Source organism: Cuculus canorus, chromosome 3, assembly GCF_017976375.1.
Source record: "Cuculus canorus isolate bCucCan1 chromosome 3, bCucCan1.pri, whole genome shotgun sequence".
Lineage (NCBI taxonomy): Eukaryota > Metazoa > Chordata > Aves > Cuculiformes > Cuculidae > Cuculus > Cuculus canorus.
The window spans coordinates 38,835,138-38,852,440 of record NC_071403.1 but is presented as its reverse complement, the minus strand read 5'-3'; the positions used below and the strand labels follow the sequence as shown (position 1 = coordinate 38,852,440).

General features: G+C 39.0%; 1 protein-coding gene across 2 annotated transcripts in view; it reads right to left on the bottom strand.

The window, feature by feature from the left end:
* The window catches only part of NKAIN2 (sodium/potassium transporting ATPase interacting 2), a 549,645-nt gene that overhangs the window by 25,811 nt on the left and 506,531 nt on the right, over nucleotides 1-17,303 (bottom strand). The window lies entirely within an intron of this gene.

Here is a 17,303-nt window from a genome sequence, read left to right as displayed (position 1 = left end):
GAAAACCAAATGGGTAGTTAGATGGATGGATGGACTTTTAGCCACTGAAAATGTAAATATTTCTGTCAAAATCAGATTTATTATTCAACAAAACATGACCCTCTAGCAGAACTCTGTGTTTTTGTACAACCTTCACAGCTAAACTGAGGGTGAATTCAGTGCACTCATAAAACAGCTTTATAGTGATGTTTTATTGGTTGAAATTAGGGCGTGGATTAAAGGGTCTTGTTGTTAGCCTCAAGACATATCTAACACTTTGGAAAGGTCTGGATGTGTTTAGATCGGTGTCTCATGCTGCAGCTGGCAAATTTGTATCTTGTTCCCTTCATTCCTCTGCTCAGAGCATGCCCAGAAGTGAATTGCAAACAGAAGCAACAGGCCATAACAAAAATGAATCATGGCAGATTGCTCATCTTGCATTATCACCTGAAAAAATAAAAAAAGGGAATAAATGGCCAATATCACACATGCCACGGGCCAAGTACCATGAGAGTCCTCTGCTAATCCTTCTACCAAGTTCTGTCACCTCTGAGAAGTTATACCCAGAAGCAACAGAACAGATACTGCAGCATCAGCATGTGCCGTGTGTTGCATGCTTTACACGGCGTCTGTTACATGTAAGTCTGGAGAATTTTCTCTACTGATTGCCCACAAACTGGTTTACATCCTTTAGCTCATTACTCAAGTTTGCATGGTAGGATGTCAACAGAATTCAGGTAGTTTGATGTCTTTGTAGTGAAAAGTGAGCCCTGCTGTCTAAATGTGTTATTCAGTGCAGGGCACATTACAAAGATCTTTTCATGAGCTGCAAACCCAACTGTAGACCTTTGGAATAAGTTCGTTTAAGGATAATAAAAATGCTGAAAGGCTTCAGCCAGGATTGAGCTCTCTGTGTGCATGGTGCAAAAATAATCTCTAGTTGAGGGACATGATAAACTTAATTTCAGACAAAGTAATCAGACAGTAAAGAGGGTGAAATCTGAGAGAAAATCACATACTGTTATGATTGCTGGTTAGCAAAAATGCATTTTTTTTTCCATTAATCCAAGGCACACCTACAACGAGCCCTTAATATTATCCGTATACATGCAAAGCAAATAAATCTGTTCTGCTTCCTAGTGTCTTCATATGCGAGGTGGTGGTGGTGCCTAATTTACACCAGCTCTTACACAGGTATTTCTGGTATTTCTCTCCATTTTCTATACAGAAAGCTCTTCATACCTGCAAATGCTATCTTCTAACATCTGTATGGCTAAGAGACGGCTAAAGGAAAAAAAACGGCGAACTGCAAGACTTTTCTGAAGGGATCAAAAATTCATGTGGATCACACTGCAGCCAGCACAGATGTTGTCTGCTAACTGTTTAAGTTCCTCTTGGGAGTCTAGAAGCTGCATTACAACAGAACTAAATCGTTAATTTTGTCATTTACTATAAATCTGCCTTATAGTGCTGCTGGGAAGTTTTTACACCTGGGAAGGATGAAATATTCACCACTGGACACAAAGAATGCAGTGGACCAAGAACAGTGGCATTCAGCTAATATCAGCATTTCTTCTCTGCTTTTTTTTTTCTTTTTTTTGGATCACTCTTGCCTTTGGTTTCTTGTCTTCCAGACAGAGGTCTAATTTGCTCCACTGACCTATGCCCTGCATAACATCATTGACCTCAGTGACATTACATGATGTTTAATTCAGCAATGAGTTAGGCCCAGAAAGATTGTTCATTAATGATTCCGTTCTTGGATGTGAACCTTGGCTTAATGGTTTCTCTGTTCTCTTTTTACAGACCATCAAACCCAAGATAGCCGAAGAGTTACATCTCTAGTAGGTGACTGCAGTGGTAAAGCTTTTCTTGTAATAGAGTTCAATACTTTACTATCTGCTACTATCACCACAAGATCACATGTTATTAACTAAACATCTCTCATAAAGCACATATCTCTCATAAAGCACATCACAAGCTATGTTTACAACTGATCTTTAAATTATGTTCAGCTGCATTCCTTAAATGTCTAGGGAACTCATTTGATTGTCCCTATTTTTAAAAAAGGTTGAAAAGATGACCCAGGGAACTACCACCCTGTCAGCCTCACATCTGTGCCTGGGAAGATCATGGAACAGATCCTCCTAGAAGATATGCTAAAGCACATGGAGGATGGGGAGGTGATTAGTGGTAGCCAGCATGGCTTCACCAGGGGCAAGTCTTGTTTGACCAACCTAGTGGCTTTATATGAAGGGTAACTACAGCGGTGGACACGGGAAAAGCAAAGGATGTGATCCATCTGGACTTCTGTAAAGCCTTTGACATGGCCCCCACAACATCCTTCTCTCTAAATTGAAGAGATATGGATTTGATGGGTGGACTGTTTGGTGGATAAGGAATTGGTTGGATGGTCATATTCGGAGAGTAGTGGTCAACGTCTTGAAGTCCAGATGGAGATCGGTGACAAGTTGTGTCCCACAGGGGTCGGTATTTGGATCAGTGCTGTTATCATTTTTATCAATGATATAGACAGCAAGATTGAGTGCACCCTCAGCAAGTTTGCAGATGACACCAAGCTGAGTGGTGTAGTTGCCACACCAGAAGGATGGGATGTCATCCAAAGAGTGAGGGGATTGAAGATAATGGACTCCGAGTGCAAATCGAAGACCCTTTATTAATCTGAAGGCTAAGCTTATATATGTTTTCTTGATTGTCCACACACTCAAGCTTACAATCTTATTAATTACTACTGTTCATGCACCTATTCCAAACACGTAATTGGTTAACTGACTCTGCGCATATTTACATGCTCTTCTACATTATCATCATCACTTGCATTTTCTTAAGGCTTGTTTTCTTTCTTCTACTCCAGACGTGCTGCCAATTCTTCTCATTCCTCCCTCCATCTCTCTCTTATCTCGCCATTCAAGATCCTTTAAAAACATCATGGCCTCCAGCCTCTAAGAATGTTTCCACAAGAGGGACCTAGACAAGCTGAGGAAGTGGACCTGTGTGAACCTCATGAGGTTCAACAAGGCCAAGTGCCAGGTCCTACACCTGGGTTGGGGCAATCCCCACTTTCAGTACACAATGGGGGATGATGTGATTGAGAGCAGGTTGATGAGAAGCTTGACATGAGCCGGCAATGTGTGCTCACAGCCAAGAAGGCCAACTGTATCCTAGGCTGCATCAAAAGAAACGTGGCCAGCAGGTTGAGGGAAGTGATTCTGCCCCTCTATTCTTCTCTTGTGAGACCTCATCTGGAATACTGTGTCCAGTTCTGGAATCGTCAACATAAGAAGGATATGGAACTGTTAGAATGGGTCCAGAGGAGGGCTACAAAGATGATCAGAGGGCTGGAGCACCACCCATATGAGGGCAGTCTGAGAAAGTTGGGGTTGTTCAGCCTGGAGAAGAGAAGGCTCTGAGGAGACCTTATAGAGACCTTCCAGTACCTGAAGGGGGCCTACAGGAAAGCTGGAAAGGGTCTTTATACAAAAGCATGCACTGATAGGACTAGGGGAAATGGCTACAAATTGGAGAAGGGAAGATTTAGACTAGACATGAGAGGGAAATTCTTCACAATGAGGGTGATGAGGCACTGGCACAGGTTGCCCAGAGAAGTTGTGGATGTCCCATCCCTGGAAGTGTTCAAGGACAGGTTGTATCGGGCCTTGGGCAGCCTGACTTAGGTCAGAGCTGAGGTCCAGAACAGAAAGTGTCAGTTTTTACTTTGAGGATGCTCAATGGCCTGAACCCATAGTGACTACAGATATCTCTGGGATGGAGACCAGGAACATTCTTCCTCCCCAGAGGTCTCAGACTTCTTGTAGGAAGGGTGCAGCTCATGTATTCATGTACCAGAGCTATCTTGAGGACGAGTCAGCAAAATTGTTCATGAATTCCCACACTGATGAGGGGCTCTCACAAAAATTGTCACAAAATCTGCAGCTTTTGTTATAGAGCAAGACACATTTGTTTGACCTTGGCTTCTAAGGAAAACACATGGCAACGTTCCAATGTATAGCACAAAATACATAAAATAAATTCCGAACCAAAGACTCCACTGAACACACTCCTCTCTGTGTGTGAAGAGTATGAGGAAAAAAACCAAACTCAAATGATAGAAGTTAGTCACGTCACTTAACGTATTCCTGGAAAGCCCTTAAACAAACCAGTACTGAGTGCAATATGAGAATCTCACAGAGCAGAGTCTTCCTGATTCAGGACCTCAGGAAGATTTTTGTCTTATTTAAGAAAGAAGAGAATGAGTCCTCATGTATATAGATGAAAAAAAGCTTGACTGTATCAGAAAATCAGTTTAAAAGTAGGAAAGGTAGCTTGAAAACTCTTGTTGACTTGCATTCCTCCTCTTTCTCCCCCCACCCTTTTTAATTAACTGAGCTTATTTTTATAAACCGTGTAGCAATAAAAAGAAATAGGTGCAATGAACAGAAGATTGGTTCTGGATCCCAGAGCCATCCAGATTAGGTGTCTACATCTGTCCCATTCACATTTTAATGTTGTAGTACAGGCCTCCAGAGGAGAAGGAGCTGTTAGCAACACTCCTGCTCATTTATACATATAGCGTTTAGTGAATGCACATTTTTATGAACCTCATTTTCTGCAGCTTGAAAAAAATCTGCTTTTTACCACTTTCCCTGATATGACCATATGAGAGTATAAATGAACACTGCTCTTCCTGAAAATGACACATTCCCCATCCCTGCACCAGCTCCCTGGGTGTTATTTTGATGGTGTCTGATGACCATTTTTATATACGATCTCAAACACTTCTAAAATTTTGTTTAGACTTTTTCATCTATAAACACCTTCATAAAACCACCATTCCTTCTGCCAAGATAAAAACAAAGACAAGCAAAAGCCTAAAATAAATCAGCAATATAATGGCACTGCTCAAGATCTGGCAATGAGATTAATTACGGAATTATGTTAATGCATCTTATTGCCTTATTATAGCCAAATAAGGCAAACAAACAAGCTGACAGAATATTCTCTTTCCAAGTCATCAGTGTCCTACTACACTACTAGAGACTCTTGGCACATCCTGGATTTTCTGTGTGCGTACTTCCAGTCTTGCTCTAAATGTCAAGTGCTGTGATCAAACTTAGTAAGAATTGGTATTGATCAGATCTTGTCTTGTTATTTTCTTCTCACTTCTTTTATGAAGATGAATGTTTTCATACACTGCAAATAGCACCAGAGTTGGGAAAAAAGCTGTAATGTGAAACCCCATCATTCTTGGCCAAGGCCCCTGCCTTTCCCTCTTTAAAGGAGTATTTATAATGACAATTATTAGGGGTTATCTTTATTAAACTGGACACCTGAAAGAAAAAAAATGACAGCAAGGAAGAAGCAAAATCAAGAAGTGGGTAAGATCTGAGCTGGATATGGTGATGAGGAGAAGACTCAAGATGAAGATGAATGAGTTAAGGGTTATGGAAATAGCACATGGTCTTGACTGCACTGAATAATGTGTTTTATTCTATAAACTGTCTTTGTCAGGAGACATGAACTTTAGGCTTAAAAACCACAAACCCATCCTGTTTCCTATGGAAAGAAGGTATAGTATCTTCTGAAACAGCTAATGCTAAGGCATTATTTTTTTTTTTTGTTTTGTTATTTTTTGAAGGACTCTACAAACACTGTGATTTTAAGATCTTAGCAATCTAATTCAAGCAATTATAATACAGAATTAGATGGAGGTGAATTTTGGTCCCAGGAATTTTATAGTGCAAAGCTGTGATTTGACACGTCTACTTACATGCAATTCAATCATATTTCATGAGCATTCAGGAGGCATGCATATATAGTGTCTTCGTGATGCTGTTCATGTAAGGAACAGTGTTTCCTTGAAATGGAATTTTAGAAGCTGAATGTATATATGTATATTATGGGCAACTGAAGAACGAGTGAAATACTATCTAGAAAGCTTCCAGTTTATTGATTTTCAGAAAAATCATACCTATCATTTAGCAGAAAAGGTGAGACAGGGATTTTTCTCTCAATATCTGTAGAATTAAGTCAGTGTTGTGGGTGTCCTAAGGTTGTCCCTACAAGAATGCTTTCAAGCATGATTTCACTGCCTGCAGCAGTGGAGAATCAGTGAGCGAACATCATTGCTAGACTTCAATATAAAACTCAAGCTATGTTCTGTGGGAACTACTCTGTTGAGGTACACTTTTATTTGTGCTTACATTCACCATTATGAGAACTCTGCCATTCCTCCAAGTTTAACTATCTTTCCTCATAAAAGGAGCATTGGAAAACTATTGATACCAGGCCAGACTTCAGATGGAGAATGTGGACTGTGTGGCCTTGTGATCATTATTCTATAGAATGAACTATGAGCTATCTGGAAGGAATAATTCATTAGTATGGCCAAGTGGCTTTATTCTGTGCAATAAAATAAGTATTAAAAAAGCCAATGTTAAATTACTATGATGTCCACCATAATATTTAGTGGACAACTATGAAATTTAAAATCAAGAACAACCAAAATCATTATTTCTTAGTCTATGTAGTTGACAAATTCTTTTTGTTTCTTTTCTTAAGGTGAAAGCTACCCCAGAGGAGTTTGATTTTTTTCTCAGCAGGCACAGTAAAAACATGAATCATAAAGACAGATAAATTTAGACACATTGGAAAGTAGAAGTGTAATAAAAATTACATTTATTTCAACTAGTGCATCATAATATTTTTTATATCAGCTGTCTAGAAGGTACTTAGCATAAAGTCTTTATTTCTCAGTGGACTACTCAATTTTCTGGAGATTTCTATTCTGTATAAGCATTTGAAGATCACCATGAAGATCTGCTAGAATGTTTTTGTTTGAAATGCTGCTGGGCACTCGAGAGTTGCTCTGTCTTGTTCAGAGCAGCTGTTCCCTTAGCATCTTCTCTGGCAAGCTTTTTCACCTCATGAATTGAAGAGATCACAGGGGCACTGAAAATCACAGCACTGTGGCAGAGATAAGAGCTGTGAAAACCTTTAGCAACAGTAGGAAGCAAGAGATACTTACCTGATTTGAAGCTGTATTACAGACACCCAGCTTGACCCAAATTTCCTGAAAGTTTAGTGAGACTTTTGTGCAAATCTGACCTGAAACTTTCTACAATTTTTCCCTCTTCCTGGGGATTTCGGTGTGATTTGTGCTTTTGATAACCACATGATATTTGGTGCTTTTCCATGATTTCATCTCACAGATAAAGAATGGGATGTCCTGCTTCAGATATTGAAGACAACACAAAATACAGGGACTACCAGTTTGCACAAGATGGAACTAGGGATCTCTTATTCCTGACCTCTGTGTTAACTGAACTGCAGAATGTCTTGTAGATTCAGGCTTGGTACTGAAGTTTACACTCCTGCTCTTGTAGGCAAATTGCCCCAGCTGGGATTCTGCTGGATTCCCTTGGGAAGCTCAGGTAGGTATGTCTCAAGGGACAGAGGGGATGCCTCAGCAGGCTGACCCGTGTCAACTCCCAGATCACTGCTTAGGGCAAAGATAGGGCTTGGAAGCCAGGGCAAAATTCTCCACCAGCTGCATTTGGCAAATACCGGGTACAGCTCAAGTGCTCTTTACTCAGTGCAGGCTGAAGGCATTAGTGCTGAAAAAAACCTCTTTTACAACAAGTGAAGCTTTAATTTATGTTTTTGTGGTTTTGTCAAACTATCTCTCTGCTTTACATTTTCTCACTTGATTAGGTTTAAAGGATGCATTTGGTTATGTATTTTTGTTAATACGTCCAAGCCAAGGCTATGGGACATCCTAAAAATAAAAAAAATCTATTGTTCTGTTTCCTGTCATGGTGTAGCTCTGAAATCAAAATTCACTGTTAGAACAAAGCTCTGGTTGTCCAGGGGTCAACAGTGTATAGTGACTGCTGTTCACATCAAAGGGATTTAGCCACTAGAGCTGTGTAGATTGGATAAAAATCATCTCATCTATTTTTAAAACACCACCAGATGCCTCTATTCACTTGGCAACAGAAAAACAGAGAATTAAGTTGAAAAAAACAAAAAAAAAAAATATAACAAAAGGCTTTAAAAATATGTATAACCCTGGTTATGCTGTTAATAATAGGAACGGATTATGAAAGCAAAAGTGTATGTGTCTACATGTGGGCTTTTCTCTGAAGGTTTTATAGCAAGAAAACCTCTGTGGAGAAAAACTTTGGACCTTTTCCCCCTCTTGTCTTCTGGGAATGCTTTGGAATGGTTTAATCATCTGGCCTTGGTATCCGACTGCCTTTGGCAGCAGCAGCTTTTCTTATCGTTATGTCTATCTGTGTGTCACCTTTTCCAGACAGCCATAGGATTAGGACAAGAAAAATTGGTTCTTTATGCTGCAGATCTAACAAAGCCACAGACTGCTCACAGCCTACCAAAGGAATGCCTGGCATTTTAAATTGAACTGCATTAGATGAAACAGTTGATTGTCAATGCTACTCACTCTTTTGAGGAGCAGCAGGCAAAAAAAACTTATTTGAAGTTTGTGCAGATTGTATAGGGAGAAATATTTTGATGGTACAAGAGAACTCTAAATTCCTGATAAACAAACACATATGAGCGCTTCTGTTCAGTGAAAACCCATCCTTCCATGTTGAGGCACCCATATGGCAAGAAAACCTCGATGATGTGAGTGTGAATGCAAGGCCCATAGATAAGAGAAACAGAAGCATTCAAAAAAGGCTTAGTAGAGGATAAGAAAGGGAGTGATATGCTGTTGTGTCTGCCAGTTTCTCAGAATTGTGGCCAACCGTGAAAGCTGGGTAGAGTAAAGGTTCAGAAAGGAAGCACAGGTAATTTGCTCTTCTCCATCATTATATGTTACATTGAGTTAGAGCAAGACTGCCACTTAAATGGCAAGAGCCAGAACACTTCATCAGAGGTGAGAGAGATTTTACAGTAACAAATGACGCTTTCTATGCGATGCTTTTTATTTTCCCTGTGATGCTTTTTATTTTCCCTGTGATGAATTGCTGTTTATTTAAAGACTGATAGTGGTTGTAGGGTCAGGAAGCTTCATGGTACATGACAGCTTTGGCACTATGCTGGCTTCATGGTAATGGTCATGGTATAATAGCCTGATAATACTCTGATCAAAGTGCTCATACAATGCATGGTGGTGGCTGGTGTCAACAAAGCAGACTGATTTATGGCATGCAAAGTGCACAGCTCAGCTGAAGCAGCTCTTCAGCAACCTGAACAGTCAAGTCCATTACTTGAACTTACAAAAAGAACACCAAATTAGGCATTCACAGGAAAGCTCTAGAGGGTGTGATCTAGACAAATTCGGTTTGAAGTGATAAAATCTGAACATCGATCGGCTTTAAAATACACTAATAGTAATTCACAAGCCCAATGGGAACTGTGGACTAACAGGGAAGAATAGGCAGATGTCTTTGGTAGTACCATCAGCAGCAGAGAGGTTGGGACGGTGACTAAGTCAGACAGAAGCTTTATTTGTGCTCTCTGGCTGTCTTTGCTTGTGCACAAGATGGGAAGGCAAGATATCTGACAGGATAACCTCTCTCTCTGGCAATTCATGTAAGGAAGATGAGGAAGAATGAATTTATCTTAACCAAGTAGCTTCCTCAAACCTCATGTTCTGGAATAAGGAAAGAGAGGTATGTCAGTGAAAATTCAAAGCAGTCTGCAATGGGCTCTCCACTTCATTGCATCTCCATAGGAGCCATACATCTACCAAATGCATTACTTAGCACAAACATTTTGCTCTAGGTGCACAATATAACAGCATCAAGTGTCACGGGGGATTCAAGGTCAATAAAACCTCTATCTGTGGCATCTAATGTTTAAAGAAACTGAACTCGGATCATGTTTCAAAGCTATTTTTCCTCCCAGCATTAGCCTACTGCAGGCTTTTTCCACCATTGTAATCTATAATAAAAGATATGTTTCACTGTTACCTTTTCAATTCAGCAAAATCAGCTAAGCAGACTTCAAAAAGCAAATGCCAAAGTGCTTTGTGAAACCTTTCCCCGAAAGAAGAACCACTGGAGAGTTTAAAGGAATATGACACCATGCAGCCAAGGCTGGTGTGAAGAGTGGTTACCCTCTAGAGGCTCCAAGCAGAAGGACAGTTTTAAATCAATGACCAAAGGCACCTTTCCCCTTACAGCCCTACTGCTGAAGGGTAGAGGATCACTCCCTCGTTATTCAGCATGAAAAATAGCAATCTTCTTGACCTGAATAGAAATAGCTTGATGGCAAAGGTCCCGGTTACTACCTGGAATGGCAGAAGAGATATGAATAAATTCTGCACTGTGTGTGACCAAAAAATCTTGATCCTTTTAGCTGAAGATTCCAGTAACATCATATCACATGAGACATTTTGGGGGAATGATGAATTATAAAGAGAGAATATTCTCGGAAAGGCCATGTCCTCAGAGCCTGTGCCTCATTGCAGACAGTTAAGTGGATGAGTTATATCTGACAGTTTATGAACCTTGTTAATATAATGCAGTACCTGGGAGTGTGCCAGCCATGGTTATCAAGGAAGTCTAAATTAGACCTCTGCCATCTGACAGACATCAGATGCCCATTTAAAACTAAATATTTCATCTGAACCATGCATGTCTCTCATTATCCTCTAAAGCAGGATTGCCAGCTTGAAGCTCTGAAGCTCTGTGTGGCTCTCAGTAGCCAGCACACACTAGATCTCAATAAGAGGCTATTTCACATGCTGATGAAGAAGCTGCTCTGGTAGGAAAAACACAAGCAACAGCAATACTTTGATGTGTTAGTCTTCATGAATAATGTGAGGTTTGTGGGTTGTTTTAACCCATGCATGGAGGGTGCTGCAGCTCTGTCACCTGTTACAGGTAAAGGTTGCTCAGAGAAACTCAGGCTGGGATGCCTTGGTTCCTGCAGGAGATGTGAGGAGATGCTTCTGCACCAGCAGAGAAGGACAACCTCCATCCAGCCTCCACACTGGCAACAGACTGCATGAAGTGAGAGTAAAGGCTATAGCCCTATTCCTTCTGCTCTGGCAGCAGCACATACGGTAGCCACCATGCTGGTACAACAGCTGTATTACTTCTTTGTCCCTGAAAATGCTCTTTCTTCTTGCTACCAGAAGCTCCCACTTCTGTGATGCAGAGTCACAGCACTCCCTAACTTGAGCTGCAAAACATCGTGAATACTTTTTCCCCCTTATAAAATCTGTAAAATGGAGATGATAGTGCCTGCTTCACTAGGACACTCACTGTAAGATTTCAGACATCGTTACAACTTTTGGTTTGAGATTTTTGAATGAAAAGCATGAAAAGTGCTATGGCTATTTATTCTAGTCTGCATTGTTATTACTCTGTTATATTAGAGTACTCTGTGAAGAACAAGATATATGTGTTAATGCTTTATTTTCAGTATTGCTTATATTTAATTTTTGTATTCTAGCTGTTTATGGGGTATTTTTTTTATTTCTTAAACTCAGGTCTGACAGAGAATCTTTGGTAGGTAGAGATTTGGTCTTATTGACTTGAACAGATGCACCAAGTCTCTGAAAAATGAAAGACAATGTTAATATCCTACTGAGATTCAGAGATGAAATGATTCTTAGATATTTGGTTCTTCTATATCACCAGTTCAGTGCCAAAATTGAGAAGCATGACCTTATTTCATCTGGTTCTATTGCCTTGGCAGAATAAAAGGAAGGCAGGATAATTCAATTGGCGAGACATGAGAGAACGCAATATGACACTATACAATGAGGTCCAAATTACACAGCCATTTTTGAAGACAGCTGAGCTGTGCCACTGCATAGCAACACTAAACATGGTGCAAAGCCCAAACACATCATATTTAATGAATTATGTTTTCCCATGTTTTCTTGCCATCATAGGTGGGCAAAGTTCTATTGATATTTTCAAAAGCTAATAAAAGAGGTCTAAGAGTTTTAGAGAAAATTTGCATACTTATTGAGTTAGACCTCTCAGAAGAAGGAACAAAAGAAAAATAATCTGTTGTCACAGGTCACTTCTAATCATGTTTCCAATTCAGGAGCTTTTGTCTAGAATGTTGTGTATGATTTGGCCCATTTTTGAATATCCAGATACATGACGCTAGTCAGCAGCAAAGTTGCACGTATTAGGAAGCATCAAGTGACTATTCCAAAAGAAGGTGAGAACCATTAATTGTAGTGTAACGCACTAGAGAACTGCTTGGAGAAAAATGAAACACTACCTGAAGGCATAAAGTGTGTTGTGAGGGGAAAAGAAAGAGTTGCCAGCACAGATGGAAAAAGAGACCAGGTGGTCAGGTGCATGCTGACCTACCCTTCATTTTCATAGGGCACCACTGGTGCCCTAATGGTAGAGTATCTCATCTAATACAAGTAAGAGACTCGGATTTAGGAGCTATGACCATACTGTCTAACAGCTGTCTTTAATCATGGACACGTTAAGCCACCTACTTACACACAAGAAAGACTACAGTTTGGCCCCGTCTGTACATATGTAGTTTGGTAGAGCATGGACACATTCTTCTTCATCAAAACTCCTGGGTTATGAGGTTAAGTTAGTTATTTGGAATGATTTTGTGATTGTTATGTCAATAGCTAGGGAATCACAACATTATTGATCTCAAATATTTATTTCTGAAACAATCTTTCTTTACAGACTAGACCAAAGCTTGGTGTCTTCACCAACCAGTTACTCTCAGCATCCTCCTCTTTCCTTGTGCCATTGTATATGTCACATCTGGAGCACCAAGGATCATGCCTTTTTGCATAAATTGTGAAGTTAACAAATAAATAGTAAAAAAATTCCCAACCCAAACCTTACTTTAATAATTTTAAATGTAACATATCCAACAAATATCACTATTAATTACCTTGACATTGCCAGGTAGATATGGAAATAGCTCTGAGGAGCAAAGACAGAATCTGACAAACAGTTGATGCTATGTGGAAAAATCTTGCTTTGAGCTAGCAAACAACCCTTACCAGCTACTTTGGACTACTGCCTTCCACAGTGATACGATGCCAGAGACAATAATTGAAGCAAAAATATGTATGTCTTCCTGTTAACAAATCACTGTGAAAAGTGATTACCCCTATAGGCCATGTATTTTCAGGAAACTGGCAATCCAATTTACCAAATCGTACTCTGTGTTTTAGACAGAAAGTTTAGCAAGTTTTTCCACACTTAGACCTATATAAGTGAAAAAAATGTGCAGAGTGGGCAAATATTTTGCATAAAATAAAGCTAAACCCCCATTTTTAAATTGACTGAGGAACTTAGGAGCTCACTGATGGCCTTTTAGGTGGAGAAGTGTGTGAATGAGTTTTTAAAGTGTTATTTGAGAGCTTTTGATAAAATTTTATCTTTTATAGATACCATATCAGCTTAGATATCTATTTTATTCTATTTGATAGCAGCGAATGCAAAGCAATAGACAATCTCAAAAAAATGTCAAATGATAACATTTCTTGATAATCCTTGAATAGGTCCTTCACTATGGAGGAAAATAATGGTCTTTTAATAATTCTATCCCCATTATGCTTTATTATTTTGTTAAATGCAATGCACATCACTGGGAAGGTATTGTGGTTATGAAGATATACATTGTTTGATCAGTTTAAAATAAGATTGAAAATAAAGCGCCTTATCTTTGTGAAGGCTCTTGCAACAGATGAACTACATTTTCATAAACTCATAGATTTGCTTGTTTTTTCGCTTTTGTTTAGTGCAATAAAGCACTAAACTATTCTTTGAATGATCAAGAAGATACATAGCTTTTGGAAAATGTATAACATGGTATTAGTGGGCAATAAATCATCAACCTCCAGTAACTCAAGTCTGCAGCATAAGCACAGTAACTTACAAGGCATAACACTTCAGGTATGCAAGTCCAGTGGAAACAGAGACATGGTAGAATAAATTTAGAGTTATAGAAAATAGAGGAAGAGAAAACAGATATGGAAAAAAATGAACTTTTTATGCCAAGACAAACGAATGAGCATCCAAACTTTTAATGAGCAGGGACTGTTTAATAAAGCAGCTGGCCTTATCAGAGATAAAAGGTGCAAATTGCAAGGTTTGACATATGACTGCAGTATCCAAATCAAATAGATCCTTTGCTTGAATGTCTACAAACCAGAGTTGACACAGGTCCAATAAGCAGGTCTCTCTTTCCCAAAGAACTCAAGCAGATTCATTAATAATATTGAAGAAATAGTTTAAAATTAAAATTGAAACTCCCAACAAACTTCAAATAAAGAGTTAATCAGGGCAGAAACACCATTTTCAAAAGTGCTACATATTATTTCCAAACAACCAGTTTGTTTAAACTGCTGTAAGCTGGGAGTCTTGATCTCTTCACCTGAATGACTGGGGATCTGGTTGGGACAAGCACAGCTCCTGCCTAGCACACGTGCCTGGATTTTTTTCTGTGGCAACCAGGGCATCAGGAAGGAGGAGATAAGTGTGTGCTTAGGGCTGAGTTAATTCTGGGCATATGAAGGTGGAAATCTTTCTTTCCTAGCTTTCACAGTTCTTTGTTCATATGAACAGATGCTTGCTGTTCCTTTACAAAGAAAGCAGCAAATTTGCACAGGTAGGTGCTGTTTCTGTGCCCAGAAAACCTGGATGCTCACGTCTCCCACGAAAAGTCCACAAAATTGCAACCAAAGATGTAATTCCATGACAAAGTGTTAGACTTTGTGCTTAAGATGTGCCTGATTAACAGGTGCTTGCCACTTAATTTCCCTTATTTTCAGCATGCAGCAATCCACCTATGAAGGATGACTTCAATCAACTAGGCAGCAAACAGATGTGAAGCCCTACTGGTAGTTAGAGAGATGTTAATTGCAGGATTTGTGAAGATATCTATTTTGTCTGAAGTAATGTATCTAGCACAAAAATCTGCTTTGGGATTCTTTTGTTCCTCGTTCTGATCGTTTGGTCAAGCCATCTCATGCAACTTCAACACAGAATCTGATTAACAATTCTCTATTTGTCTAATTTGAATCTGCCAGAATCATCCTAACACTCTTCTATGTTCATTTGTAGACATCCTTCTAGATCCCTTTTAACCTTCTTTTTAGGTCATTAAATTTTCTGTACCAAATATGAAGGTCCTGATCATGGCACATATTTTTCTTCATTCTTATACTGTTTTACTTGATTTTGTGGTCTTAATAGAGCCAACTAAGTTGTCTTCACTGTCATTGCTGTTGCCCCAGTCAGGCACAGTCTTTCACTGCTGAGGTTCTTCCCTGCTAACAATATTTTTCTCAGTCCCTTTAGGGTCATAATTTGCATCTTTCACTTGTACCCTTTTCCATACTTTTAGTATCTATGGCTTTTTCACGCTGATATTGTTTTTCACTTGTGTTATAATGGGAAGGCTGTATATTCTGATATAATATTTTTGCCTTCCGTAAATCTGTTTCCTGCTATCAAGCAGCAAAAGTCATATAGTTTCAATTAACCATCTATCTATTGGATCCTTGGCCTAATTCCATCAACTCAATTTTTCCCTGAGTCAACCAATGTATCATACGTGGAAAGATGCAATCTAGTTATAAGTATGCCGTAATGCTGAATTAGCAGCAGTATTCACAGCTAACCTTAACATAATATGTTTTCTAAATGTAATGACTGTAGTACGCATGCTGACTTTGAAATGCATTGCAGTTACAGTAGCTTTGTCACTTTCCCCAAACCCATAAGATAATAAAACTCTGTGTTTAGTGAGGGATTAATGTAATACAAATACACCACTGTTCCTTTTAAGAGCCAAATATTCTCGCTTCTTGCTTCATTCTTTGTGACAAAGGGGAATGGCCACGATAGAAATGTCAGGCCTCAGTTTTGCCCTCAGGTTTCACCTGCTTTGTTCTAGCAGCTTCCGAAATATTCATCTCCAGAGTCATGAACATAATTGACAAAATTACAATTATGTTCTTTTTTTCCCCACAAATGTGAAATCAAATTCTGTGTATCTTTCTGAGTAGTCACTGATGAGACATAGGCACCTATAGAGCAAACAAATCTTCCCACCTATTTCAGGCATCTAAATTGTCTAAGCTAGATTGGTATGAATCTCTCTAGGAGTGTTTTTTTCCATGGCTGGGAAAGAAGCCTCATTGCTGCCTAGCTTTGGCTAGATGCTGTCTTTTAGGCGAGTAAAGAAACCCGGTGATTTGAGGTTAAATTACTCTAGCAGAACAAAGTAGAAGGTTCAGAGTTTCTGTATGCCTACAACAGTCTTAAAAATCAACTGAATTTAGAATATGTGAAGGCTAGAGGACTGACACTCCTCCAGAGCAATCTGGACCTCTTGTTATTCCAAGTACAAGCAAACAAAGTGTTTGAACATAGAGGGGCAGAAAAGCTTGCTCATAGACCTGTTGCCTGTAGCACAGGAACTGTGGATCATAGTGCATCATTAGCTCAATGTGGATTCCCAGTTTAACACTGTGGTTAAACAGATAGTACGCTCTGTGGTTATTTAGATGGGAACTCTGAGTCTAATTGAGAATGTTGCAATTTGTCTGTATTTGACAGCAGTGTCACTCATACTACTTTTTAGAATATTTGTCTATGTCCACACACCAAAAGTGATTTTGAAAAAATGGAGAATGATTAGAGGACTAGGAATATAAGTAGCTCACAAAGCAGGGAGGAGATTAAGAAGGTTATGGAAGCAAAGGACATAGAATTTCATCACAAATCATCAAGACAGGAAGCAAAATCTTGCTAATGGAAGGATGACGCAGATAAATATATTTAAGCATCTGAATTGAAAATTAGAAATTTAGACAGGGAAGAATTCTGAAGGTAAATTTCAACAACAATAGTGGTGAACTTTCCTTCATGGGACATTTTAAGATCAAGATTAAACGTATTTTTAACTGCAGTTCAGGCAGGAATTGATTCAGGGAATCTCTATGCCCTGTATTATGTCAGAGATCAAGCTAGATAGCCTCAGCATTTTTTTATGACTTCATAATTTGTGACTCTAATATGGTGCATGCCATATTGGCATGTAACAATTTTAGTAGGTAGTCATATTTGTAAAAGAAATTAATTCCACAAATGGGAAAAAATGAACAGCTCGCTTTAGCGGAAGAATAGCAGAGAAACTTGTAGTGATAGTAAAGTGTTTGAAATTAGTATCTAGCTCACTTAAGTACAGCAGAGTACAATTACCTTTAACTGTATTATGATTTCTTTTACTATTTTCTTCTTGAGTAAATTAACTTCAATTTGCACATCTAGGAATAAGTAGCATGGTGCATATTATACCATTATTACACCACCTAATTCACT